Source organism: Balaenoptera borealis, assembly GCF_965194805.1.
Source record: "Balaenoptera borealis genome assembly, chromosome: 20".
In the NCBI taxonomy this organism is placed as follows: domain Eukaryota; kingdom Metazoa; phylum Chordata; class Mammalia; order Artiodactyla; family Balaenopteridae; genus Balaenoptera; species Balaenoptera borealis.
The window spans coordinates 14079910-14107907 of NC_138879.1; the positions used below are offsets into that span (position 1 = coordinate 14079910).

General features: G+C 43.9%; 2 long non-coding RNA genes across 2 annotated transcripts in view; both read right to left on the bottom strand.

Annotated features, from left to right (window-relative positions):
- Positions 1 to 27998, bottom strand: part of LOC309619052 — a 373591-nt gene that overhangs the window by 260315 nt on the left and 85278 nt on the right. The window lies entirely within an intron of this gene.
- Positions 8895 to 27918, bottom strand: LOC309618100. The gene is made up of 2 exons (XR_014238317.1): positions 15797 to 27918; positions 8895 to 15496 (listed from the first exon to the last, which is right to left on the bottom strand). It is a non-coding gene; the product is annotated as an uncharacterized lncRNA (long non-coding RNA).

Sequence of the window (27998 nt, forward strand, 5' to 3'; positions counted from 1 at the left end):
CCCCTGCATTGGCAGGTGGATTCCTAACCACTGTGCCACCAGGGAAGTCCCTATTTCAGCATGCTTTCAAATTTATGTTTCTGAAATTTATCCATGATGATATATGTAGCTCTAGTTTTTTTAAAGCTTCTGCATGGTATTTGTGCATGTACAATTCTACTGCAATTTACTTATCCAGTATTTTTTTGATGGATAATTGAGTTGTTTGCAGTGTTTTTTCTATTACAGAGTTGCAGTGGACATTCTTGTTTCTCCCTCTTTGGGTAAGTGAGTGAGAGCTTGCTTATGGTGTAAACCCAGAAGAAAATTGCTGGATTGAAGGATTTGTTCACCATTGATTTTCACTAGCTGTGGCCAACTTTTTATTCAAAGTGGTTGTACCAATTTACACTCTTGCCAGCAGTGCATGTGAGTTCCTATTTGTGCACATCTTTGCCAACGCTTGACATTGTCAGTCTTTTAAATTCTTGCCAATTTGAAGGATGTAAAGGGGTCTCTCAGGGTGATTTTAATTTGCATTTTCCTGTTAATGAGTTTAGGAACTCTTCCCTCACACTCTTGACCATTTCTGAGTTTCCTTTTAAAATCCTTTGTCCATTTTTCCACTTGGGTTTTTTGTCATTTTCTTCTTGCTTTGATAGGAGTTCTTTATTTCTTCTGAAAATGAATCCTAAAGTCTGTGACTTTATTTTTGCTGTGATTATGGTCTTTTATTTTCCTTTCTTTCTTATTTTCTTTCTTTTGGTACAGAAGTGTTTATTTTTCCCAATTTTATAGTTTATCCTGTTTGTGTCTTATTTAAGAAATCTTCTTCTACCCAATGCTATAAAGACTATTCTCTATATTTTTTTCTGAAAGTTTTAAAGTTTTGCTTCAGCATTTAGTTCTCCAATCCATCCAGAATTTATTTTTGTGTATTCTGTGAAGTAAGGATCTATTTTCTCCCATTTGTATAACTAATTCTTCCAGCACCACTTTTAAATGATATAGTCATCTTATTTTCACTGATTTGTAATGTCCCCTCTGCCATATATTGTTTTTATATGATATGGGTCAGTTTCTGGCCTCTCTATTCTGTTCCATTGGTCTCTTTGTTTTTCCCTGCATGAATACCACTCTGTCTTTATTATACTATTATTACAGCATTTGGAAGGGCAGGTCTCACTACATTGTTCTTCTTCAGCTATTTCTTAGCCTTTTTAAAATTTTTATCAATTCAATAAGAAAAAACTTTAGATTTTTATTGAAGTTTCATTATAGATTATAAAGTATAGATTAATTTTGGGGGAAAATGACATCTTTACAATATTGAGCCATCTCTGAACAGGTTATATTTCTCTGTTTGTGGATATAGGTCTTATTCTTATGCCCTTCAATAATGGTAGGTGATTTCTCCATAGAGGTTTTGAACATATTTTGATAGATCTATTCTTAAGCATCCTAGAGCTTATGTTGTTATTATACAAGGGATTTTTTTTCTAATTGATTATTCCATTGTCTAAGAACGCTGTCAGGTTTTTGTATTCTGATATTATATCCAGACACCATTCTCAACTCTTTTAAGTCTAGTAGTTTGTCCAAAGATTCTCTTGGAGTTTCCTATGTAGTTATTATATCTTCTGCAAATAAATGCTGTTTGTATCTTCCTTCTTAATTCTAATACCTCTTAATTTCTTTTTCTTATCTTTATTGCATTGCCTAGGCCTTCCAATACAATGTTAAAGAGAATTACTGACAATGGGCTTTCATTTTCTTTTTCTGGTCTCAGAGAGAAGGCTTTCCGCATTTTCATTATTTTTCCTAAACACATTGATAGAAAACTTCATCAGGTTAAGGGAGTTGGCAGCTAGTCTGGTTTCCTATGAGTTTATTATTATTTACAAACGTTGAATGCTATTGAATTCTTTTTCTGCTTTTATTGAGATGGTCATTTTCTTCCTTAATCTATTAATATAGTAGATAGATTACATTCATGTTCTTTATTATGAAATACATCAAACATAGAGAAATAGAGAACAAACAAGAGCACCAATCAGAGTTTGTGGTTGCAGGATGCAAGAATCAACTCTAGCTGATTTAGGCAGAAAAGCAATTCTTGAGGAGGAGAATGGCCTCTCTCAGAATTTTAGGACCAGTCCTTTGAGTTCTAGATACATTGCTGACACCTCAAGCACTAAATGGTGGTGAATCCACCAGCAGGACTGCCACCGTTAAGCCAAGAACTCTATCCTGTGTCACTAGAGATGGAGTTACTCATGGACCATGCAACTCTGGGCTGGATGTTTTTGAATGGCTGAGCCTAGGTCATATGCTTGTACCCTAGATACGTGGGAAGAGGGTTCAGATGCTGGGTGGACAAAAAGAATGAGAAATGCCCACTACAATTATAAACACTCAAGTCCCCACTAGCTAGCTTGGCCATTAAGGGACACAGATTAGTGCAGTGGTTACGAGCATAGATTCTGGAGCCAACTTGCATTAGGTCAGTAGCTGTGTGATCTTGAATAAGTTACTTCACTTTTCTGTACTTTAGTTTCCCATCTGTAAATTATGGATAACAACAGTAGCTACTTCATGGGGTTCTAGGGAGGATTAAATGAATTGATGTATGTAAAGATCTTATTACCAATACTTGGCATATAAAATGCTATTTAAGCTATATAAGCTATTATATTGGTTAGGATCCCGCTTGAAATTAGAGGCGAGTTTAATAAAGGGATTATTTACATAGGTGTGTGTATCAGTCAGGGTTCTCCAGAGAAACAGAACCAATAGGATATATAGATATAGATATAGATATAGATATAGATATAGATATAGATATAGATATAGATATATAGAAAGGGATTTATTATGAGGGATTGGCTCATGCATTATGGAGACTGAGAATTCCCACAATCTGCCGTCTGCAAGCTGGAAGCCCAGAAGAGCTAGTGGTATAAGTTCCAGTTGAGACCCCAAAGCCTGAGAACCAGGGGAGCCAATGGTGTAAGTCCCAGTCCAAGTCCAAAGGCCTGAGAACCAGGAATGCCAGTGTCTGAGGGTGGGAGAAGATGGATGTCCCAGCTCAACAGAGAGAGCAAATTGGCCTTTCCTCTGCCTTTTTGTTCCATTCGGGCTTTCAGTGGATTGGATGGTGGTCATCCACATTGGTGAAGACAACCTTCTTTACTCAGTTTACTGATTCAAATGCTAATCTCTTCCAGAAACACCCTCACAGGTGCACCCAGAAATAATGTTTTAGCAGCTGTCTGGGCATCCCTAAGTCCAGTCAAGTTGATGCATAAAATTAACCATTATGGTGTGGGGCAGTTGTAGAGGTCACCAGGATTAGGAACATTGGGCAGCCTTTACCACCTTTAGACCCAGAGGGGTAAGAAGAGGGGCAGTTACTGGGATATAGATGTAGAGAAGGCTGTGTAGATTGGGCCCCTTGACTGCTCATTTGGCAGGGCATTTGGTCAAGGGATGCAGCCAATCTACAGTGACCCTTCAGGGAGGGAGAAAAGGGAACCCACTCTTCTATCTCTTGTGAGCACTCCCTTTGGTCAAACATGAGTGGTCACCAGAGGTGAGGGGCCCCATCGTTGAAGTTCACACAGGGCATCCTCCTATGGCACAGAGCAGGGCACAGAGGAGGATGGAAACTGAATCTGGAGGAGAGGGCAAACAGAAGATACCATCCCAGTCTGCAATTTTGCCTGTCAGCAGACACTCTTCCTTCATCCATTGAGAAATGAGTGGCTTTGGTAAAGGGGGCCCATTGAGTCTCATTAATATTGTGTCATTGCATAGTGATGTCAATTTGGTCCTATTACCACTCTCAGCTGAAACTTCAGCTTTTCTTCATATAAGCTAAAGGATAGAAAAAAGAGGTGACAGCCCCAGCCTCTGTAACAGATCATGAGGCCCAAGTTGCTCCCAGAGCCACCAGCTTCTACCACTAACTCCATTGTCCCCTTACCTTCTACCAGCTCCATTGGACAGGGTCTTTGCTTGATGAGACCTTGGTGGTTTGGTCTTTATTGGGCACCACAGTTTTTCATTGATCAGTATCCCTGAGAAAGGAAGAACTAGGAGACACCTCAGTGAATCTCCTGGGTTCCAGACATGGTCTTTCTTCCCCTCCATTCTGCAGCAGAAATCAAATTTTCCCTTGAAATCAGAATCAATCACCCCAGCCAGTACAGGGATCTCCTTCTCTGCCTGCTGGTTTAGTAACATGAAGATCCCCAAATGGCCAGGGAGAAGTTTAAGCTTCCAATTCCTTAGAACCATGAGTGTCGTGGAACAATTACCTAGTGGAAACAATCCCCACCTCAGGCACTAGAACCTTCAAACCCCCAAATCCAAGGCCAAAGGGAGGTAAAGCAAGACTTCTTCAAGTGCATTATTAGGTATAAGAGTGAGAGTGGCCATTCCCGTGTGACTCCTGTTTCCTAGACCTATGCTTTCTAGTTTTGAAGGAGACAACTCCAAGTATTGGCAGCTTTTTAAAACATAAAGTCACACCTAGTAGGCCAACACACCCACCCCACTGGGTGTCATCTCCTAGCTGATCCTATAACTGAGTCTTCAGTAGTCCATTCTTCTCTTTTCCAAACCAGCTGCTTCTGGGTGGTGGGACATGTGTTAAGACCAGTGAATTCTGTGGATGTGAGCCCATTGCTGTACTTCTTTTGCATTAAAAGTGTTTGGGGCTTCCCTGGTGGTGCAGTGGTTGAGAATCCACCTGCCAATGCAGGGGGCACGGGTTCGAGCCCTGGTCTGGGAAGATCCCACATGCCGCGGAGCAACTGGGCCCGTGAGCCACAATTACTGAGCCTGCGCGTCTGGAGCCTGTGCTCCGCAACGAGAGAGGCCGCGATAGTGAGAGGCGCGGCGCGTGCACCGCAATGAAGAGTGGCCCCCGCTTGCCACAACTGGAGAAGGCCCTCGCACAGAAACGAAGACCCAACGCAGTCATAAATTAATTAATTAATTAATTAATTTAAAAAAAAAGTGTTTGGAGATGACATCTTGTGGAGTATACAGTGATGGATAAGCTATTCTGTAAATCCACAAATTATGGTATTGGCAGAAGCACTGCAAGCAGGGAAGATAATCTGAACCTGGAATATACATCTGTTCCTGTGAGGATAAGGCACAGCCCTGCCCGTGATGGAAGGAGTCCACATGTTACGAGGTGGCTGGCTGGTCTCTCCACCCTGGGAAGGATGCCATATTGAGAGATGAGTGTTGACCTCTGTTCGCAGAAAGGGCCCTTAGCAGTAGCAGTAGTCTGATTGGCTTGGGTAAGGGGAAGTCTTTGTTGCTGAGTCCAGACGTAGATTCCATCCTGGCTGCCGTGGCCACTTTGGCCATGGGCGTTGAGGAAGCACTGGGGTGAATGGAAGAAGAGCCCAAATGACATCCACAGGGTGGATCATCCTATCCACCTCATTTATGGGCATATATGTGGCTCTTATTAAGCATATATGTGGGGCATAAATATTTTCACATCCTGGGCCCATTCCAAAGGGTCCATCCACATAGGTCTCCCCCAGAAACTTTAAAAACATTTTTATCTTTTGATGTGGACAATTTTTAAAGTCTTTATTGAATTTGTTACAATATTTCTTCTGTTTTATGTTTTGGTTTTTTGGCCTCGAGCCATGTGGGATCTTAGCTCCCCAACTGGGGATCGAACCCATGGCCCCTGTCGTGGAAGCACGGAGTCTTAACCACTGGACCTCCGGGGAAGTCCCTATTTTTACTTTTTAAGGAACCTCCATACTGTTTTCCATAGTGGCTGCACCAATTTACATTCCCACCAACAGTGTAGGAGGGTTCCCTTTTTTTAAAAAAATTTATGTATTTATTTATTTATTCGTCTGCATTGGGTCTTAGTTGCAGCACATGGGATCTTCATCACGGCACGCGGACTTCTCTCTAGTTGTGGCGCATGGGCTTAGTTGCACCGCGGCAATTGAGATCTTAGTTCCCCGACCTGGTATCAAACCTGCATCCCCTGCACTGTAAGGCAAATTCTTAACCACTGGACCACCAGGGAAGTCCCTAGGAGGGTTCCCTTTTCTCCACACCCTCTTCAGCATTTGTTATTTGTAGGCTTTTTTAATGATGGCCATTCTGACTGGTGTGAGGTGATATCTCATTGTGGTTTTGATTTGCATTTCTCTAATAATTAGTGATGTTGAGCATCTTTTCATGTGCTTATTGGCCATCTGTATGTCTTCTTTGGAGAAATGTCTATTTTGGTCTTCTGCCCATTTTTTTGATTGGATTGTTTGTTCTTGGGGGTTTTTTTTTGCTTTTTTTTGTCTTTTAACTTTTTTTTTTTTATTGAAGTAGAGTTGATTTACAATGCTGTGCCAATCTCTGCTGTACAGTAAAGTGACTCAGTTATACACATAGAGACATTCTTTCTTTTCCATTATGGTTTATCCCAGGAGATTGGATATAGTTCTCTTGTTTTGTTATTGAGTTGTATGAGCTGTTTGTATATTTTAGAAATTAAGCCCTGGTCAGTTGCATCGTTTGCAAATATTTTCTCCCATTCTATAGGTTGTCTTTTCATTTTGTTTATGGTTTCCTTTGCTGTGCAAAAGCTTATAGGTTTGATTAGGTCCAATTTGTTTACTTTTGCTTTTATTTATATTGCCTTGGGAGACTTAGAAAAACATTGGTACGATTTACGTCAGAGAATGTTTTCCTATGTTCTCTTCTAGGAGTTTTATGGTGTCATGTCTTATATTTGTCTTTAAGCCATTTTGAGCATATTTTTGGGTATGCTGTGAGGGAGTATTCTAACTTCACTGATTTACATGTGGCTGTCCAACTTTCCCAACACCACTTGCTGAAGAGACTGTCTTCTCTCCATTGTATATTCTTGCCTTCTTTGTCAAAGATTAATTGACTGTAGGTATGTGGATTTATTCTCTAGAAACTTCTTGCCACCAACTTTCCAGTCTTGTACTTTCTAAGCCCCTGACCAGTCAGCCAGCCCATCAGCCACCGGCAATGTGTCAGTGTGGAGCCATTTCACAGGCCCCCTTTCATTCCACACAAAGGGGACAAACCAGTTGTTTGGTCTGAAGTTCTGCCCACTGGGAAGATTTTCCTTCACCACTGTTGTTCAGGGCTATGCCTGAGTGGGATGTAGTTGTCATCTACTTCAGCTGATGCCAGCATACAGTACGAACTCAGCCAGAAACCAGGCCTTCTGGTTCTTCTTCCTCTTCTTTTAACTGGTCATAAGGAAACTGCCATGAGTCCATAGGTATAGGATTGAGGGAAAGATGACGAAGCAGCAGGAACTCCTTGTCACCCGCTCATACGAACACTTGTGCCTCCTGGATCCTCTCAGGCCTGGATCCAGGTATACCAACTGCATTTGATAGTGGAACGCTGGAGCGCTGCCGTGCACGTGACTTGGTGGCCTGTGGTCATGTGTTGACACTCTACCTGGGCCCAGAAGCAAACCAGGAGCTGCTTTTCAAATGGAGAATAGTTACTGGTAGAAGAAGACATGACCTTTCTCCAATCTGTCACTCTCCTGTTGGGGCTTGTCAGTGCTCCAGAGAGTATCTCTGTTGGCCAGACGCTCTTCCAGTTTCACTAGGTGCGCTGAGTCATAAGGCCCAAAGGCAGGGCAGTCTGTGCTGTAGCCTGGACTGCTAGAGAGCTCTTTCTCACTCAACGCCCCACCAACACTGGCAGACTTCAGGTCACCCAGAGTGGCATGTCCAAATGTGATATATGCCATCTCTGAAATTCAGAGGTCTACCAGGGTTGCACCTTTTTCCTCATGGTGAACAATGCAAAGTGCAAAAACTTATCTTTTATTTTAGAAGGGATGTTCTCACATGCCCCAGACTGCTGGACCCTAAAAGCTTCACAATATGGTAGGCTTTGAAAGGCTATGGGGTTTATCTTCTACCCTCTGGAATGTGTTGGTTTACTAAGATATCTAAGGTGATTACTACTTGCAGCTCATCATTGTAATGAACCAACGTGATGTTCTGTGAGCTATCAAGATTATCAACGCTTTCCGGACTAGAATATGGGGGAGAAAGGAGAGCTAAGGGAGCCCTAAGGCAAAACAGTAAAGATCGTCTGTATTGGTCCCTCCTTGTGATTTTCTCTCCTGATGGGCATAGGGAAACAGTGTTTTTCTGGTGAGTAGCTATGTATTAAGTGCCTAGAATTGTAGCTATAATTGGCACAGCTGGCACCTGATTACATCTGGGTAAATCTCCTGACATTCTCCGTAACCACTTGGGACTTACACTATTCAGACAGGGGTGTTATAGGGCCTGTCCTTGCATATTTCAGGTCTTTGATGGTGACACTAATTACTGCAGTTTCCCTAGGGGTTTGGTCCTGGTTTGGTTTTTGTTTTTTTTGTTTGTTTTTTGTTTGTTTGGCCGTACCACACAGCTTGCGGGATCTTAGTTCCCTGACCAGGGATTGAACCTGGGCCCACGGCAGTGAAAGCGCCGAGTCCTAACCACTGGCCCGCCAGAAACTCCCTGTTTTGTTTTTTTCTGTTTATTTATTTATTTATTTTTGACTGCATTGGGTCTTCATTGATGTGCGTGGGCTTTCTCTAGTTGCGTTGAGCGGGGGCTACTCTTCATTGCGGTGCGCAGGCTTCTCATTGCGGTGGCTTCTCTTGATGTGGAGCACGGGCTCTAGGCACGCAGGCTTCAGTAGTTGTGGCACATGGGCTCAGTAGTTGAGGCTCACGGGCTCTAGAGCGCAGGCTCAGTAGTTGTGGCACACGGGCTTAGTTGCTTCGTGGCACGTGGGATCTTCCTGGACCAGGGCTCGAACCCGTGTCCCCTGTATTGGCAGGCGGATTCTTAACCACTGTGCCACCAGGGAAGTCCTGTTTTGTTTTTTTTGTTTTTTTTTTTTAAAGTATTTGTTTTTATTTATTTATTTATGGCTGTGTTGGGTCTTCGTTTCTGTGCGAGGGCTTTCTCTAGTTGTGGCAAGCGGGGGCCACTCTTCATCGCGGTGCGCGGGCCTCTCACTATCGCGGCCTCTCTTGTTGCGGAGCACCAGCTCCAGACGCACAGGCTCAGTAATTGTGGCTCACGGGCCCCGCTGCTCCGCGGCATGTGGGATCTTCCCAGACCAGGGCTCGAACCCGTGTCCCCTGCATTGGCAGGCAGATTCTCAACCACTGCGCCACCAGGGAAGCCCAAGTCCTGTTTTGTTTTTAATTGAAGTATAGTTGATTTACAATATCATGTTAGTTTCAGGTGTATAGCACAGCGGTTCAGTTGTACATACATACATATATGTATTCAGGTATAGCTCCCTGTGCTATACAGTAGGTTATCGTTTTTCTATATAGTAGTATGTATGTGTTAATCCTGACCTCCTAATTTAGCCCTCCCCCCACCTCCCTTTCCCCTTTGGTAACCATAAGTTTGTTTCCTATGTCTGTGAGTCTCTTTCGCTTTGGAAATAAGTTCATTTGTATCTTTTTTTTTTTTTTTAAAGATTCCACATATAATTGATATCATATGATATTTGTCTTTCTCTGTCTGACTTACTTCACTAAGTATGATAATCTCTAGGTCCACCCATGTTGCTGCAAATGGCATAAATTCATTCTTTTTTTATGGCTGAGTAATATTCCATTGTATATATACACCACATCTTTATCCATTCATCCGTCTATGGACATTTAGGTTGCTTCCATGGCTTGGCTATTTTAAATAGTGCTGCAGTGAACATTGGGGTGTGGTCCTGTTTTTGATTTGCCATCCTGGTGGGGCATTGGGTAAGAGGGAAGTTCCATAGCTTCTATCTGGCCATTCCTACCATAATATCCTCACTGCACGGGTCAGAGCACCAATGTGGGAATTCTGCCCTTTACTGAGTGTATGGCACTGTAACAGATTGCCACAAATTTTGTGGCTTTAAACAACGCATAGTGATTATCTCACAGTTTGGGAGGTCAGAAGTCTGAAATGGGTCTCAATGAGTAAAATCAAGGTGTCCACAGGGCTCCATTCCTTTCTGAAGGGTCTAGGGGAGGATCCATTTTCTTGCCTTTTTTACCTCCTGGAGGCTGTGTGCATTCCTTGGCTTGTGGCCTCTTCATTTTTAAAGCCGGAGATGGCTGGTCAAATCTTTCTGCATCACTCTGACACTGACTCTTCTGCCTCTCTCCTCCACATTTAAGGACACTTGTGATTACATTGGGACCACACTCTCCAGGATAATCTCCCTATTTCAAGGAAATCTGATTAGCGAACTTAATTCCATCTGCTACCTTAATTCTCCTTTGCCCTGTAAAGTAACATATTCACAGGTTCTGGAGATAAGGATGTACACATCTTTGCGGGGCAGGACCATTATTCTGCCTACCACACGAAGTGTGTGTCTTCATTGTATAAATTCAGGGACTAGGAGAAGAACCACAGGGCCCTGGACTTGGGCCAGGATTCCATTTACATCTGGTCTCCATAAATTCTTATTCTGACCAGTAGACTGCGGTGGTCTTTGGGGTCTCCAGAGACATCTGTTCAGAGCCAATATCTAAGAACCCCGAGAAAGTCTGGGTGTATCTTTTCCCCTAGAGCACAGCCACCATGGTAACTGGCCCTGGGGCCCTCTATGGAGGGTTTGGGGAAATATTCACAGTATATACCTGTGACTGCATTACAGACCTTGTCTCAAAAGGTCTTGGCCTCTCTCTCAGTCAGTGGGACCTGGACCTGTAAAATGGTAGCTCTGGGAACTGCACAGGAGGCCATGGTAACTATCAGGGAAACTTGAGTTAGATTTCTACCCAACAGACCTGGAATTTTTCCTCCTTACGTGTCAAGTAGCATCTTACGAGGCCGCTCACCTACTTAATTCCCAGGAACCCTGTGATCAATTGGCCATCAATATAGATCCCCACAAATCAGTGTAGTCTGATTACTATTCCTCTCTGTTGTTTATTAAGTAGTAATTGTGCCATGTGGTGTCTGACAGACACCCACCTGGCCTCTACCCTTCTGGCATTTGGCTATTCTCATTGAGATCAAAGACTCCTATTCCTCTGTGACACCCTTGACCTCATCTCCAGTCCACAGTGACAGTCACCACAGAGCTCCTGAAGGAGACTGGTGACCCCGTCACATTTCTGTAAATGTCTTGGTAAAGGGAGTATCCTCCAGGCCTTGAGGCAGAGGAAGGGAGATATGGTTGGCTGAGAGGTCACATATAATTGACTCATTTAAACATCCCTATTTCTTTGAGCTTTCAGACTCCTTCTTCTACACTCAGCATGCCGGGGAATTTTCGGCATCTCAACCTCATTAACTTTAGGTCACAATTAAATTCAGTCTGAATTAGCCATTGTAGGAGATTATTCATGCCAAACTCCAATGCCCGAACCTGGCTACATCCATGTCAGTGAATTCAACCCAATCAAACCTTTATTTACCCTCCTTAGGTTATCGTGCTTAGAATCCATTCCCAGGCATATATGCTCCCAGGACTCTTCCTTTGAATTGGCAAGGTCCTGCAACTCTTTCCGTGTGTAGGCCATCTCCTTCTGGAGCAGGCCAGCTGGGCTAAGTTGGGAATCTAACACTCCTTTTGGTCCTGGAGGAATGAGGAGATTGGACATCCGTTTTGTGAAGCAACCATCCTAAACGCAATCGCTGAAGGCAGGGATGAGTTGGTTCCCCAGACAGGAGAAGGCCTGAGATGATAAGGGAAGTTCAAGGGGACTTGAGAGTTCAGACTTCTCACCCTTATCTGTAGCTACTCAGATGTCCCCATCCTAAGCCTCAGGGTCCCACCACTTCCCCACTGTGCCCTTCCCTGAACATTTAATTGGAGCTGCATTTCTGCTTTATGTAGAGTGAGGTCCTGGGTTCAGTCTTCAGCCATATACAGTCTGCAAGGACAGGAAATGAGGGCTCCTTCAAAGCTGCCACCAAGCCTTTCTCACTGTCCATTGGATTCTCAGTTCGACGTTCACAGCTTTCAGTTTTTCCTTTTCCCCACGTATTTTCTCTGGTGATGTCAGTAGAAGCCAAGTGACTCCACAATCTTTATAATGACCATTATTGCCATAGTATAAAAGTGCCCAAGTCACTCCAGATCCTAGTGCCTTATCCTCTACCTGCCCTTCATCCCATGCCACCCCCAATAAGTTGAGTGATGATAATGCCACCGAATGCCATTGATTACACATGACCCATCTATGCCCACCACTCCTACAAGGAGGTTATTGCCGCTTTCCTCAATTATGTAAGCAACCCATCATGGGATTCTATTTTGAGGGGCTGCCCTTGGTACTGGGCCACCCCTGGTACCAATTACTAGCAGGAAACAGGTAGCCCATTCAAATTGGGTAATATGAGGAGAGTTTAATGAAAGGAAGGTGAGGAAAACAACAAGGAAGAGTGGAATGCTTTGCTGTGCCTGGTCCTGAAAGGGCAAGGGCAGGAGTGGTGACTGAAATCCAGAGCTGGAGAGGGCTGCCTGACAGGAGCTGTGACCTTCGGTCGAGGGATGTAGCAGCCCGGTGGCAGGCTCTCAGACAGGCAGCTAGAGGAATGAGCACCCCGACCATGGTCCCTTCCTCTGGTGTTCTCTTGGTGCCCCCATTGGCTGAGCCTATCAGAAACCAGGGTGAGGGGGGCTTCCCTGGTGGCGCAGTGGTTAAGAATCTGCCTGCCAATGCAGGGGACACGGGTTCGAGCCCTGGTCTGGGAAGATCCCACATGCCGCGGAGCAACTAAGCCCGTGAGCCACAACTACTGAGCCTGCACGTGTCGAGCCTGTGCTCCACAACAAGAGAAGCCATGACAATGAGAAGCCCGCGCACCGCGATGAAGAGTAGCCCCCGCTCGCCGCAACTAGAGAAAGCCTGCGCACAGAAACGAAGACCCAACACAGCCAAAAATAAATAAATAAATAAATAAATAAATAAATAAATAAATAAATAAATAAATAAATAAATAAGAAAGAAAGAAACCAGGGTGAGGAAGCCCATTGATGTGGCCCTTAGATACCAGGGACATAAAACAGGATGGGGAAGGGTGAAGAGTGGATTTGAAGGGTCAAAATGTCCAGCAAGACTGTTATTATTATCATATGTGTAATTTTGATGTTTAGCAATTCTTGAATTCCTGAGATCAATCTTACTTGATCATTTTAATTTATTTTCTATTCCCTAATGACTCCACTCGGCAAATATATTGTTTGGGATTTTTAATTCTCTGTTTTTATTTTCTAGCCAACTAAAGGATCGTTTCCCCAGGTGCAATTAGTTTTGAGGGAAATGTCCTTGTACTGGTGATTCTTCTTTTTGTGAGAGTCAAAGGGGTTTGTCCTAATGTTCTTGTCCTTAATATCCATCCCCCACCATACAATACCAGGAGAATATTTTCCTATTCTTTTTTTTTTTTAATGTTTTCCTGTTCTTTTCCAGATCTCTATGCCACCTAGTTATAGGCTTACAAGTCAATGGAACCCAACATTTGCACATCATGATACACACAGAAAGTTGGACTTTTGCATGGTGTGCTGGGGTAATCCACCAGGCTGCTTGTGGCTGGAGATACCCACCATGCCGGCCTCCCCTAATTGCCTGAAGGGCCGAGGGGACCACCCTCTCAGTCTCACCTCTACTCCATTTGCCCCTAGATGTGGTTATTATGACCATGTTCTAGTCTGTAAAATGTAAGGAGAAATAATGCGTTCAACTTCCAGGCTGTGCCCTTAAAGGAAAGTTGTGCCTTCCCCTTCCTTTCGCCCCCTTCTTCTGGCTAGAGTGTGAATGTCATGGGTTGAGCCATCTTGAACCATGCTCTTGGGATGGAGGAGCAACAAGACAGAAAGAGGCTGGCCCCGACAGCTAAGGACTGCTAACAGAGAGAGAAACTTAACTTCTTTTTTTTTTTTTTAATAGATCTTTATTGGAGTATAATTGTTTCACAATACCGTGTTAGTTTCTGTTGCACAACAAAGCGAATCAGTCATATGCATACACGTGTCCCCATATCCCCTCCCTCTTGAGCCTCCCTCCCATCCTCCCTATCCCACCCCTCTAGGTCATTGCAAAGCACCGAGCCGATCTCCCTGTGCTATGCTGCTGCTTCCCATTAGCCAACTATTTTACATCCGGTAGTGTGTATATATCGATGCTACTCTCACTTCACCCCAGCTTCCCCCTCCCACCCCGTGTCCTCAAGTCCATTCTCTACGTCTACCTCTTTATTCCTGCCCTGCAACTAGGTTCATCAGTACCATTTTTTTTTTTTTTTTTAGATTCCATGTATATGCATTAGCATACGGTATTTGTTTTTCTCTTTCTGACTTAATTTACTCTGTATGACAGACTCTGGGTCCATCCACCTCACTACAAATAACTCAATTTCATTTCTTTTTATGGCTGAGTAATATTCCATTGTATATATGTGCCACATCTTCTTTATCCATTCATCTGTCGATGGACATTTAGGCTGGTTCCATGTCCTGACTATTGTAAATAGTGCTGCAATGAACATTGTGGGTACATGTCTCTTTTTGAATTATAGTTTTCTCTGGGTATATGCCCAGTAGTGGAATTGCTGGGTCATATGGTAGTTCTATTTTTAGTTTTTTAAGGAACCTCCATACTGTTTTCCATAGTGGTTGTATCAATTTACATTCCCACCAACAGTGTAGGAGGGTTCCCTTTTCACCACACCCCTTCCAGCATTTACTGTTTCTAGCTTTTTTGATAATGGCCATTCTGACCGGCGTGAGGTGATATCTCGTTGTAGTTTTGATTTGCATTTCTCTAATTAGTGATGTTGAGTATCTTTTCATGTGCCTCTTGGCCGTCTGTATGTCTTCCTTGGTGAAATGTCTATTTAGGTCTTCCGCCCATTTTTTAACTGGATTGTTTGTTTTTTTGATATTGAGCTCCATGAACTATTTGTATATTTTGGAGATTAATCCTTTGTCTGTTGTTTCATTTGCAAATATTTTCTCCCATTCTGAGGGTTGTCTTTTTGTCTTGTTTATGGTTTCCTTTGCTGTGCAAAAACTTTTTAAGTTTAATTAAGTCCCATTTGTTTATTTTTGTTTTTATTTCTGTTACTCTAGGAGGTGGGTCAAAAAAGATCTTGCTGTGGTTTATGTCAAAGAGGGTTTTTCCTATGTTTTCCTCTAAAAGTTTTATAGTGTCTGGTCTTACATTTAAGTCTTTAAGCCATTTGGAGTTTATTTTTGTGTATGCTGTTAGGTAGTGAAACTTAGCTTCTTTAAACCACTGTTATTTTGATTCTCTGTCGCAGCAGCCAAATCCATTTCCTATTTAATATACCATTCAGTATATATTGACTTAACCTTATGATTTAAAATTTTCTTTTACATGGTGATTATTTTAAAAATTATAAGCAACGAGAAGCAGCCATGGATCAAGTGTGGACCCAAAGCAGGCAGCTCTGAGGCAATTACTGATAAAGTGTAGAGTTGTATTAAAAGCCTGCACCCGGGCTTCCCTGGTGGCGCAGTGGTTGAGAATCTGCCTGCCAATGCAGGGGACACGGGTTCGAGCCCTGGTCTGGGAGGATCCCACATGCCGCGGAGCAACTAAGCCCGTGAGCCACAACTACTGAGCCTGCGCGTCTGGAGCCTGTGCTCCGCAGCAGGAGAGGCCGCGATAGTGAGAGGCCCGCGCACCGTGATGAAGAGTGGCCCCTGCTTGCCGTAACTAGAGAAGACCGTCACACAGAAACGAGGACCCAACACAGCCATAAATTAAAAAAAAAAAAAAAAAAAAAGCCTGCACCTTGGAGTCAGACAGCCCTGGGTTCAAATTCTGATTCAGCTAATACCTGCCTGTGGTCCTAGGGTGAAGAATTTAACTTCATGGGTCTTGGTTGTTGTTGTTGTTTTTCTTTTTTCTTTTTTTTTGGCTGTGCTGCATGGCTTGTGGTATCTCAGTTACCCCACAAGGGATTGAACCCGGGTCCTGGCAGTGAAAACGCTGAGTCCTAAACAGTGGACAGCCAGGGAATTCGCTCGGTTTTCTTATGTGTAAGATGCTGTGATAACTAAATCTTCTAGCAGCATTCAGTGGCCTAGACAGGGCTTTAGCCAATAGGAGCTGCACACCACTGCCCTCTCTCCCTAGGGATTTGTCTCCCTCTCTGCCTCTCTTTTCCTCCCATCCTGTTCTTGATCTCCTGTGTCTTCTTTACTTTCACTTTCTGGGTTGCTTCTGCCTTAAGCAGGACTCCTATGACCAGTTGGTGTGTTTTACCTTTAGATGCCTTCAGGAGGCCAGGAGGTCTTCCTGGCCGACCTGTTATTTATTCTCCCTTCTTCTGCAAAGATGCTGCTTCAGCTCACTAAGAGATTCTCTCTCTTTCTTTCTCTCTTCACGGGACCGGACCATGGGCTGCAGAGAAATCCCCCCAGCGCCATCGTGACCAAGCCCAACTTTGTGACCCGCCAGGCCATCCCGTTGGTGCAAGCCATTCCCTTTCTCTTCCTTTACCTTCCCTCTTACCCCTGAGGAAGCCCAGGATAGGGAGCTGGCGCCCTGGGCCACCAAGTCAGTGGTGAGGCACGGCTGGCAGTGGAGAGTGATGGGCCAGGATTGTCCTGGGCCTTTGATACATCAGATCTTGAAGGAAGGCCACCCACTCTTCTCCGTGTTTCTCTGGGGGCTTGTTCCTGGGAGTTGCAGTACATGTTTGATACTTCCTTGGAGAATGTATGCAGAAAAAAAAAGGAAGAAAAACAGAGAGGGAAGGAAACAGGAACCAAAATGTCACTTATCCCATGAGGGAGCTGAGGCCCAGTTCTGAGTCCCTCTATTGGCAGAGGGGAGCCCGCTTCCTGTGGTGGCCTTGTTTCTCAGGCATGGGTTCCACCCTGGCCTCGAAAGTCCCAGATCACCTCACCCCTCCCTGAGAACTTGACTTCTTGTGCAGCCACAGAAAGGTGACCAGTGTCTGGTGGCTTGATGGGACAGACTTGTAGGGACTTCCTGCCTTTTGATGCATGCCATTCCTGTGAGCTGGGTTGGGCCTCTGAAGACGAGAGGACCCTTTAGACTTCCTGAGTGTCTCAACATTTGGACTCTTGGGGTCTGTGGTCGGAGACACTGGCATGAACATTGTGTTCTATAATGCGCACCTTCTGGGCCCAATAAAGTTAACAAGCAAAGCTTTGTGCAAACCGCCCCCTAACCAAACTGACCCAGAGGGTCTGAATGGCCCTTGACCTTGCTGCCTTTAGTGGAGATGAGTGAATGGCTGGCTGGCTCTGGGAGGACAAGGGGAACTGCCCGGCTCGGTGGGCGGTGACAGCATGACCTTCTACTGAACCGTCCCCTGACCTCCACTCCAGCACCTTGGAGATCCCTCCACATGTCACTAGAGATTTCTCGATATTGCTAAGGGCCAGACATATGTCACTGCATCCTAATCCTCTTCTCACTTTCAGATGAGGAAACAGAGGCTCAGTGAGATTAAGCCATTTCACGTGAGGCCAAATGGGAGAGTCTGGGGAGAGGTTGTGGCTGGTTTCAGCCCCGTGAAGCCTCTGCTGAGTGGAAGGGGTCATCGTCCTCAGCGGGTCCCTTTCCTGGTGGCTAGTTCTCCTCTGCCGCCCAAGCATCCATCCCCTGTCCTGGCGACTGTTTCCAGGGTGGACTTGGGACCTAAGCAGGCCAAGTCGAATCTCAGAGAGCGTGCCTTTCAGAAACTTCCAACCTGACGTGGGTAGAACTGTGAAAAGGGGATCTCTAGCAACTTACTCAAATTTGACCATGTCTCCCCTCACCCCCCATGATTCTGGGAATAGGGTGACTAACCTTCCTGGTTTCCCTGGGACTCTCCTGATTTTAAAACTCAAAGTCCCATGTTCCGGGAAAAACCCTCATTCTCAGGCAAACTGGAAGGGTTCTTCACGCTACCGGAAAGATCGGTTGCTTAGCCTTCCATCTCCAGTTTCTAGAAAGGAAAAAGTGAGATGGGAGTAAGGTGAGGGGAAATTACAGGAGGGGAGAACTCAAGACGGCCTAGAGGTGTTCCCACCTTTCTGGCTGTCACACAGAAGAGGGGGCTCAGAAAAAAGATGGACCAGTTTCTGCTAAACGTGACCAAGGGCTGGGGTGGTGAGCTCCTCCTGTGGGAATATTTAAAAGAGAATTTAGCAGAATGGATGCCTGCTTTGGGGCCCACCTCCAGGCCATTCCCAAGATGATTCCATGTCTTCCATCAAGAAAGATCCCTTTGTTTCTCAGTCTACAGGAAGCACATAGAAGAATGTAGATTTTTACATATTGACGTAAAAAGATGCTCATGACAAATTGCTTAAGCAAAAAAAGTAGGTTGCAGATGCTTTGTACCATATGAGCTCTTTTCTGTAAATAAATGTATTAGAAGAAGCCTGCCAGGATGAGACCTCCTGCTACCTTTAATGTCTTATCAAAGACAAGCTTAAAGATGCTTGCTTTGGTTTTCAGAGAGAAAGAAAAAAAATACCTCAGCTTTTATTATAATAATCATAATGTTCATAATAACATTCCAAGCTTTGAGCTGCTCACTGCATTTCACCATAAACACAAGGCCCAGAGCTTGTCTGGAGATTGCTGTGGTCATGCCAAGTGTTGAGAGAGTTTTCTTGCTTTTTCTGTTCTTCTGGGAACTTGAATTGATGCATCTGCCCATTTCTATGCTGAGCACTGTGTTTGTGGTTCTTTTCTTTTTTTAAAATTTATTTATTATTTATTTATTTATTTATTTTTGGCTGTGTTGGGTCTTCGTTTCTGTGCGAGGGCTTTCTCTAGTTGTGGCGAGCGGGGGCCACACTTCATCCCGGTGCGCGGGCCTCTCACTGTCGTGGCCTCTCTTGTTGCGGAGCACAAGCTCCAGACATGCAGGCTCAGTAGTTGTGGCTCACGGGCTTAGTTGCTCCGCGGCATGTGGGATCTTCCCAGACCACGGCTCGAACCCGTGTCCCCTGCATTGGCAGGCAGATTCTCAACCACTGCGCCACCAGGGAAGCCCTGTGGTTCTTTTCTTAAACAGCCAAGCTATTTTTCATCAAAAGTTTCCTGGTACGGGTTTTATGACATTAATGCCCTTTGGCCAAAATACAGAGTCCAAATTTTTGAGCCCACCAGGGCAGAGCTGCTGTGGAGAGTCTGCAGGAACTGTTTTTCTCTCTCCTGGCTGCCAAATAAGACTTCAGGCCACAGCCTCCATGGTCTTGAGGCTGGACCACCTCAGCAATGTTGGGAGATTCCTCTGCTGGGGCCCCTGAGCATGGGCCCCAGGCTCGTTCAGGCCAAGCTTGCTTCCTTGCCCACTCTGGGGAAAGGCACAGAAAGCAGGTTTCCTATAGATCCCTGGGCAATGGGCTTTTAGACCGTCTAACCTCTGACCTCAAATCAAGATTAGTAAAACGACTTGCTAGAAAGCTACTCCCTTTGACATTTCCTACAGAGCCTTCACACAGCCGCTCTCAATCCTCTCTCTGTCACTGAGTTATTCCTCCCCCAGATGGCAGACACGGCACCAAGACCTGCTGCCTTGCCAAGTGTTCACTTCCTCGCTCATATCATCCCCAGGAAGACGCTGGCACAGAAGCAGGTTAATCTCGCAGCCCACCAGAGCTGGCTGTGGGCTTGGAATCAGCATTCTCTCCCCTTCAGCAATCAGTCACCCAAGCTGGGAACCCCAAAGAAGGAAACACCTGTTCGCCCGGTCTTAGGGATGGGCTGCACATTCCCCAAGATACAGTGAGTCACCACGAGACCATGGAGCAGAATTTACTCATCCCCCAGGAATGGACCCTTGGAAGGCTCCAGAATGACTAGCCTCAAGTGTTCTGTCTCAGGCACAGGGCATTTCCCCCCCAACCATGTCTGCAGTCACTTCCTCTCTGGACACATCCTGTTTCTGAGAGCAGGCGACTTGCCAGGCAGATCGCAGCCTCTGTTGCTGGGAGCAGACGGGCGGAGACATCCTTCCTCTAATTTCTAGTACCTAATCCCATCTTCCTTCCCAGTCAGAGATATCGATCAGCATCTACGCTTTTCCCAGGTCCCTGCATGCCAGGAAGGGAGAGGATAGAAGGAAAATGTTTCTATCGGCAACTCCAACTTACTGGAGATGCTTAGAAACCACCTCTGATTTGTCATCAGCTTCTCAGGCACAGGTAATCAAGAAAGGATCTGGGGCAAGGATCCTTTCCATCCATTCATTCACTCAGACAATAAATATTTATTTAGTACCTACTATGTGCCAAGCCTATTCTAGATGCTGGGCTACGGAGGTAAACAAAACATAAAAATCAATGTCCTCATGGCAATTAGGTATGATCCACTGGCAGGGACAGCTGATAAACAAGATAAAGCATATAAAAATTATGGCATGTAAGATAGTGATAAATGCTAAGTGGAGAAAACAAAGCTGGGAAAGCAAATGTGAAATGTTGGGCACAGAGAGAAGCATGAAATGTTCAACAAGGTGGCTCGAGAAGTCTTTGTTGGAAGAAGAAGTTTTGAGTAAAGACTGGAAGGAGGCAAGGGAGTGAGCAGTGGGGGGCAAGAGCATTCTAGGCAGAGGCAGTAGCATGTGCAAAGGCCCTGAGGTGGAAGTGTGCCTGGGCTGTTTGGTGAACAGGGGAAAGGCCAGTGTGGCTACAATGGAGTGAGGAGGGGAAAGGCACAGGAGTCAAAGCCAGAGAGGTAAAGGAGCCATACCACGCTGTAACCTGTGAGTAGTAGTAAGGACTTTGGTTGTCACTCTGTGATATGGGATACCACAGGAGACTTTTAATAGAAGAGTGACAGGGAGCTAGGAGACCACTTAGATGGGCACTGCAATAGTCTAGGGGAGAGATAATGATGGTCTAGAGAGGTAGGGCAGGGGGTATGGTGACCAGTGGTTCCAGAATATTCTGAAGATGGAGCTCATAGGATCTGCTGATAGGATACGGGGTGTGAAAAAATACAAGGAGACAAAGATAACACCAATGTTTTTAGCCCAAGTAAATTGAAGAATGGAGCCACTATTAATTAAGATGGGGACCCCTGTAGGAGGAGCTGGTCCGGGGCAGAATATCAAGAATTTGGTTTTGGCCATAGAAAGTTTGAGATGCCTATTAGACATCCACGTAGAGTTGTCGAGTAGGCTATGCAGACATGGGTCTGTGGTTCAGAGTAGAGGTCCTGGCTAGAGATATAACTTTGGAGTTATGCTTTTAGTGCTGGCTCCAGCTAGCTTGGGTTTTATTTCATGTGCTGAACTTTTGAAAAATGTAATCTTTAAAGACTTCTAGTAAGTGATCCTTTAAAGATGTAGGTCAGATTATGCGATTTCTCTACTTTGAACCTTCAAATGATTTCCCTTTTCACTCAGATTAAAAAGCAAAATCTGAAGACAGTTTGGTAGTGTCTACCAAAGAAAAACCCATGCCCCCAGATCCCATCCCTGATAGTTACTCAACTGAAATGCATACTCACGTGTTCCAAAAGACACAAACGAGAATGCTCATAGCAGTATTATTCGAAATAGTCCTCAAATTGGAAACAATCCAAATGCTGATCAGTGGTAGAATACAGAGAGAAATGGTAGTTTATTCACACAGTGCAATACCACACAGTAATGAAAAAAACAAACCATGACTATACACAACAACATGGACAAATCTCACGAACATTACATTAAGTGAACAAAGTCAGACACCAAAGGGTAATACTGTATGATTCCATTTGCATGTAGTTCAAAAACAGGCAAAATTAATCTACAGTAATAGAAGTTGAAGTCGTGGTTATCCTTGGGGTGATAATGACAAAGGAGGCATGAGAGAGGCTTCAGGGTTGCTGGCAGTGTTCTGAAGTTCAGTTGGGAAGGTGGTTTAAATGGGTGGGTCCAGTTGGTGAAAATTCATTGAGTTGTACATTTACAATTTGTGTACTTTTCTCTACCTGTGTTGTATTTCTATACAAAGCTTACACAAAGTCCTTATCTAGAAGGCCCTACATGGCAATGCCACTCCCTCTCCCCAACCCCCATTTCCGACTGCACCCGAACTTTGCTCACTCCACTCAATATGTTGTTCTCCAACATACACTGTTGGTTGTTCCTCCCTTGAGGATTTTGTACTTCCAGCTCCCTCTGCTTCCAGATCTCTACACAGCCTGCTTCCTCGCCTAATCGAGTCTCTGCTTGAACTTCTCCTCATCAGAGAACTCTCCCCTGACAAACCTCTGTGAAATAGCATCCTCCAACACTTTTGTCTCCTTACCCTTCTTAATCTTTCCTAAGCATTTATCACTGCTTTACATATTACGGGTTTCTTTCTTCGTTAATTTATTGTCTATCTCTCTTACTAGAATCTAGATTGAGAATAGATACTTTGTTTTCATTCACTGTTGTATTTCCAGTGCCTGAATCGGGGCCTGGCACATAGTAGGTGTTCAGTAAATATTTACTGGATGAATTACTGCAATATACAGCACAAATAAGCCAGACATGGTTCCCGCCCTCATTGAGAAAAGAACGCTTAGATCTTTAAAAGGAGTGTAAATAGTCTAGCTAGCTCTGAGGTAGGAGTTGTATTTCTTTGCATTTTCATAGGGTCTAGGACAGGGACTGACCTATAGAGCGGATTTTCAATGAATGATTATTGTGGTCTTCAAAGCTACATTTCTGGGCTTAGAAATTCATTCCCTCAAAGAAAGAATGAAGACAATTGACTGAATAAATACATGAATATTTTTAGTCCCATCTGGTTTCCAAGCCATAGAAAGGAGACTGGATCCTAGCCCACTGGCAAGTTCTTGAAATCAAGTTTGTGTGTGTGTGTGTGGTGTGCTAACACCATCAATTTATTGGAGATCACCAAATTGTACCACGTTTGGACATCTTGACAAGAGCACTGCATTCTGAGTAGCAATTCTAGGGTATCGGGGCTCCCAGCGTGCGGAGACTGGACTTGTCTTGATAAGTAGGATTAAGGCAGGGCAGCAAGGAGCTCTAAGTAAGAACTTAAGACAGGGCTCCAGAAAGGGAACCCTCCTAACACTGTTGGTGGGAATGTAAACTGGTGCAGCCAGTATGGAAAACAGTATGGAGGTTCCTTAAAAAACTAAAAATAGAGTTGCCATATGATCCAGCAATCCCACTCCTGGGCATATATCTGGACAAAAACTCTAATTCAAAAAGACACATGCACCCCTATGTTCATAGCAGCATTATTCGCAATAGCCAAGACATGGAAACAACCTAAATGTCCATCGACAGATGAATGGATAAAGAAGATGTGGTACTTATGTACAATGGAACACTACTCAGCCATAAAAAAGATTGAAATAGGGGGTGGGAGGGAGGTCCAAGAGGGAGGGTATATATGTATACATATAGCTGGTTCACTTCGTTGTGCAGCAGAAACTAATACAACATTGTAAAACAATTATACTTCAATTAAAAAAAAAAACTAAAAAAAAAAATGCCATTTGTAGCAACATGGATGGACCTAGAGATTATCTTACTAAGTGAAGTAAGTCAGAAAGAAAAAGACAAATAGTATATGACATCACTTATATGTGCAATCTAAAATATGACACAGGGACTTCCCTGGTGGCGCAGTGGATAAGACTCTGCACTCCCAGTACAGGGGGTCCGGGTTCGATCCCTGGTCAGGGAACTAGATCCCACTTGCATGCTGCAACTAAGAGTTCTCATGCCACAAGTAAGGAGCCTGCCTGCTGCAAATAAGGAGCACGCGAACTGCAACTAAGACCCAGCGCAACCAAATAAATAAATAAATAAAATAAAATATGACACAAAAGAACTTATTTACAAAACAGACTCACAGATATAGAGAATGAACTTGTGGTTGCCAAGGGGAAGGGGGAGTGGAGGAGGGATGGATTGGGAGTTTGGGATTAGCAGATGCAAACTATTATATGTAGAATGGATGAACAACAAGGTCCTACTGTGTAGCACAGGGAACTAAATTCAATATCCTGTGATAAACCATAATGGAAAAGAATATGAAAAAGAATATATATATATGTATAGCTGAATCACTTTGCTATACAGCAAAAATTAATACAGCATTATAAATCAACCATAATTCAATAAAATAAATTTTAAAAAGACAGGGCTCCAGATTTGGGGAGGAACAGGGGCATTGGGTAGGGGACCAAGGAGGACAGGTCACTAGTTCAAGGATGTGCCTGGGCTGGTATCCCGGCTGGGAGTCTCACGTCCATTCATATCTTTAAGTTGGCCACCTCCGCCCTGTTCTGATAGTGATGTGACCATTTGGCCACAGCGTGCATTAGGCTGCACCTGCACTGCCCAACTCTAAACCCAGAGTGCTGGCCTCCTGGGTGCATGAGAGGATCATGGGATTTAAAGGGTTACATGACTGGTAATAACCCTCCTCCTGCCTGTTGGGTCTTTTATCCCACCAGCTCACATACCTTCTCAAATAGTAATTAACCTCCCCACAGCCCCAAGTGGAAGCTAGAGACTTTAAACACAGTGTTCCTTGTTCAGCTGGGAGAAAAGAGGCAGGAGCACTTCTAAGTGTCTTGGCTGGAGGGCACGGACAGTGAGTCAGCGACATCTGCCAGGAGGGGAGTCTGGAGTCCTGTCCACAAGTGACATGTTTTACTTTAATCACCACCCCACCCAGCGCCTTCTTGTCGCTTCCTTCACAGCTCTGTGGTGTCTGTTACCACTCCTCCACCAGCTTGCCCTCTCCCAAAAATGTGTTGGAATTTTTCAGCCATGAGATATTTTGCTTCCTTTGTTTTTCTTCTTTCCTCATAGGTTTGTAATCTTTTTATTTCTTTACTATCATTGTAATGAGGTCTCCTGAGACAGAGGAGAAAAACCCATATGGACAGTCTGCCATTATTAAAAATTAAATTTGAAAATTATACCACCGCTTTCAAAAAATTCAGGGAAAAAAAGGTAGGGGGAATCTCTTGTCTCTCCTCCCAACAAAACCACTATTATCCTCTGGTGTTTTGCTCATATGATTCTTTGCTATGCATGTTTTCAGAATGTGGTCATATTCTTGGTTTGCATAAAGTTTATATCCTTCCTTTTTCACTTGACATTTGCATCAGAAGCATTTCCCCTACATTTTGACATACTCTTTTTAATCATGGCTTTAAAGGGATTTCATCAGGGAGATTTACAAGAATACGCTTTAACCAGAATCCTATTGTTGGTCTCTGTTACCAAATATTTAAGGTGTCCCTGGTGTTCATAAGGGGTGTCAATACTCAGTTTTTTTTTTATAAACTAGAAGAAGGTATCACTTGAATGTTTTCAGTGAAATTTGATATATTATAAGGGTATATAAATTAATGGGGAATATAGATAACTAAAAAAAAAAAACAGTGTTGGGGACAACTGAGTAGCCAACTGGAAGAAAAAAACCCTCAAATCCATATCTTGAACTAGGACATATTTCAAGATCACCAAATATTTAGATGTCCAAAAAAAAAACCCTAAGAAACTATAAAAATACTTGAAAAATCCACTGGAGAATTTTTTTATTATTTCATAAATGAAAATCTTGTCCAAGTATGAAACGAAGTCCAGCATCCATAAAATTTAAAAATGAATAAATATGATCATATAAAATCTAATTTCTTCATGGCAGAAACCTCTACACAAGCTGTCAAAAGAAAAATGACAGTGAAATACATTTTCGATTTTGAATACAGAAAGGGCTAATTTCTCTAATATATTAAGAGTTTCTACAATGGGTAAGGGAACAAGCCAGTAACCTAGTGGAAAATGGTCAAAGACTATATAGAGCTATTTCACAGAAAAGGAAACAAAATATTCTTAAACATGTTAAAATGTTAAACATGTTAAATGTTTATGTTAAATGTTATGTTATGTTATGTTAAATGTTAAATGTTAAATGTTATGTTTATGTTAAATGTTAACATGTTAAATGTTAAAATGTTAAACATGTTAAACATGTTAAAAATGTTCACTTTAAGAGCAATTCACTGGAAAATTACCTGTACAGTAACACTCTGTTTCTTCAGATTGAGAGGGACCAAAAATGCAGTTTAGCTTCATGGTCAAGATCCTAAACCCTAGCTTAGAGAACCTTGGTTTGAATCCCCATCCCACCATCTATGAGTTAGGTGGGTACGTTTACCATTTAACTCATTGATTTATCATGAGCAATGATGCCCTTTTGTGATATTGTGATTTATACATTTGGTCTTGGTCCTGTGGCTGGCACAGAGCTCCTAAAACCCTTGGAATTTCCGAAGTGAGGAGAGTGGTAAAGGTGTCTTTTGTTATGTTAATATGACCTATGGTTAGGGGCTGGTTGCCAGGAGACCCAACCATGTAATTAGAGAGTTAGAACTTTCAGTCCCACCTCCCCGACCTCCTGGGAGGGGGAGGGGCTGGAGATTGAGTTCAATCACCAATGGCCAATGATTTAATCAATCATGCCTGTGTGCTGAAGCCTCCATAAAAACCCAAAAGGAGAGGGTTCTGAGAGCTTCGGGGTTGGTGAACACACGGAGATTGGTGAGGGTAGCGCTCTGGGAGAGAGCATGGAAACTCCTTACCCTTTCCATGTACCTTGTTCCATGCATCTCTTCCATCTGTCTGTTCCTGAATTAAATCCTCTTGTAATAAACCGGTAATCTAGTAAGTAAAATGTTTCTCTGTGTTCTGTGAGCTGCTCTAGTAAATTAATTGAAACTAAGGAGGGGGTTGCTGGAGCCTCTGATCTGTAGCCAGTCAGTCAGAAGTACAGGCAATAACCTAGGCTTGTGATCAGCCTTTGAAGGGGGGTGTGGGCAGTCTTGTAGGACTGAGCCCTTAACCTGTGCAATCTGATGCTATCAGATAGATAGTGTAGAACTGAATTGAACTGTAGGATACCCAGCTGGTGTCAGAGCATTGCTTGGTGGTGTGGGGGGAAAACCCCTATCTACACATTGGAATTTGGGTGCAGAACCCTTTTGACTTTATAAGGGTATTTGTTGTACTGTTGACTGATTAGCAAAAGATTGGAAACAAGCTAATAAAGGATGGGTTAAATAAGTTAAGATATAACCAAGTTATGCACTGAGATGGGATGATAATTAAAGAAAACAAGGTGTGAAAAAGATTATGTATTATCAGTTTCCAAACTGTAATATTGGCTAGTCCCTAATATTGTCCCTAAGCGGGGGGCTGGGACAAGATTGGAGGGTGCCTTTTCACTGTGTATCCCTTTGTATTTTTTGATTTTTGAGTGAAATTTATTGCCCATTCACAGAAAACTAACGTTTCCATTTTAAAAATTAAAAATAGAAGCTGCCAGCAGTAGGACTGATCTTTTTAAAAAATTTATTATTTTTGGCTACGTTGGGTCTTCGTTGCTGTGCGTGGGCTTTCTCTAGTTGTGGTGGGTGCTACTCTTCTTTGCGGTGCGCACACTTCTCATTGCAGTGGCTTCTCCTGTTGCAGAGCACGGGCTCTAGGGCGCGGGCTTCAGTAGTTGTGGCACGTGGGTTCAGTAGTTGTGGCTCGCGGTCTCTAGGCGTGCAGGCTCAATAGTTGTGGCACACGGGCTTAGTTGCTCCGCGGCATGTGGGATCTTCCTGGATCAGGGATCGAACCAGTGTCCCCTGCATTGGCAGGTAGATTCTTAACCACTGCGCCACCAGGGGAGCATAGGACTGATCTTCAGGAAGACCCCCTTGCGTGGCTCCTTGTGGTCAGGTACATGTAAGGCAAAGAGCACCCCAGACTCTGGGGGCTTCCAAGAGTTCAGAGTGTGAGACCATTCCATCCAAACTCTTTGGAGGGCAGAGCTCAAAAGTTGTTGGGAAGTGGTGGGAAAATCTTCCCTTAATGAGGCTTCATGGTATTAGTCTCACTAATGGGCTGAGATGATCCTCATTGTCGTCTAAAAGACACTGGAGGGTGGGGGTGGGGGTGGGGGTGGGGGGGAGGGGCTGGAGGAGGAACTCACCA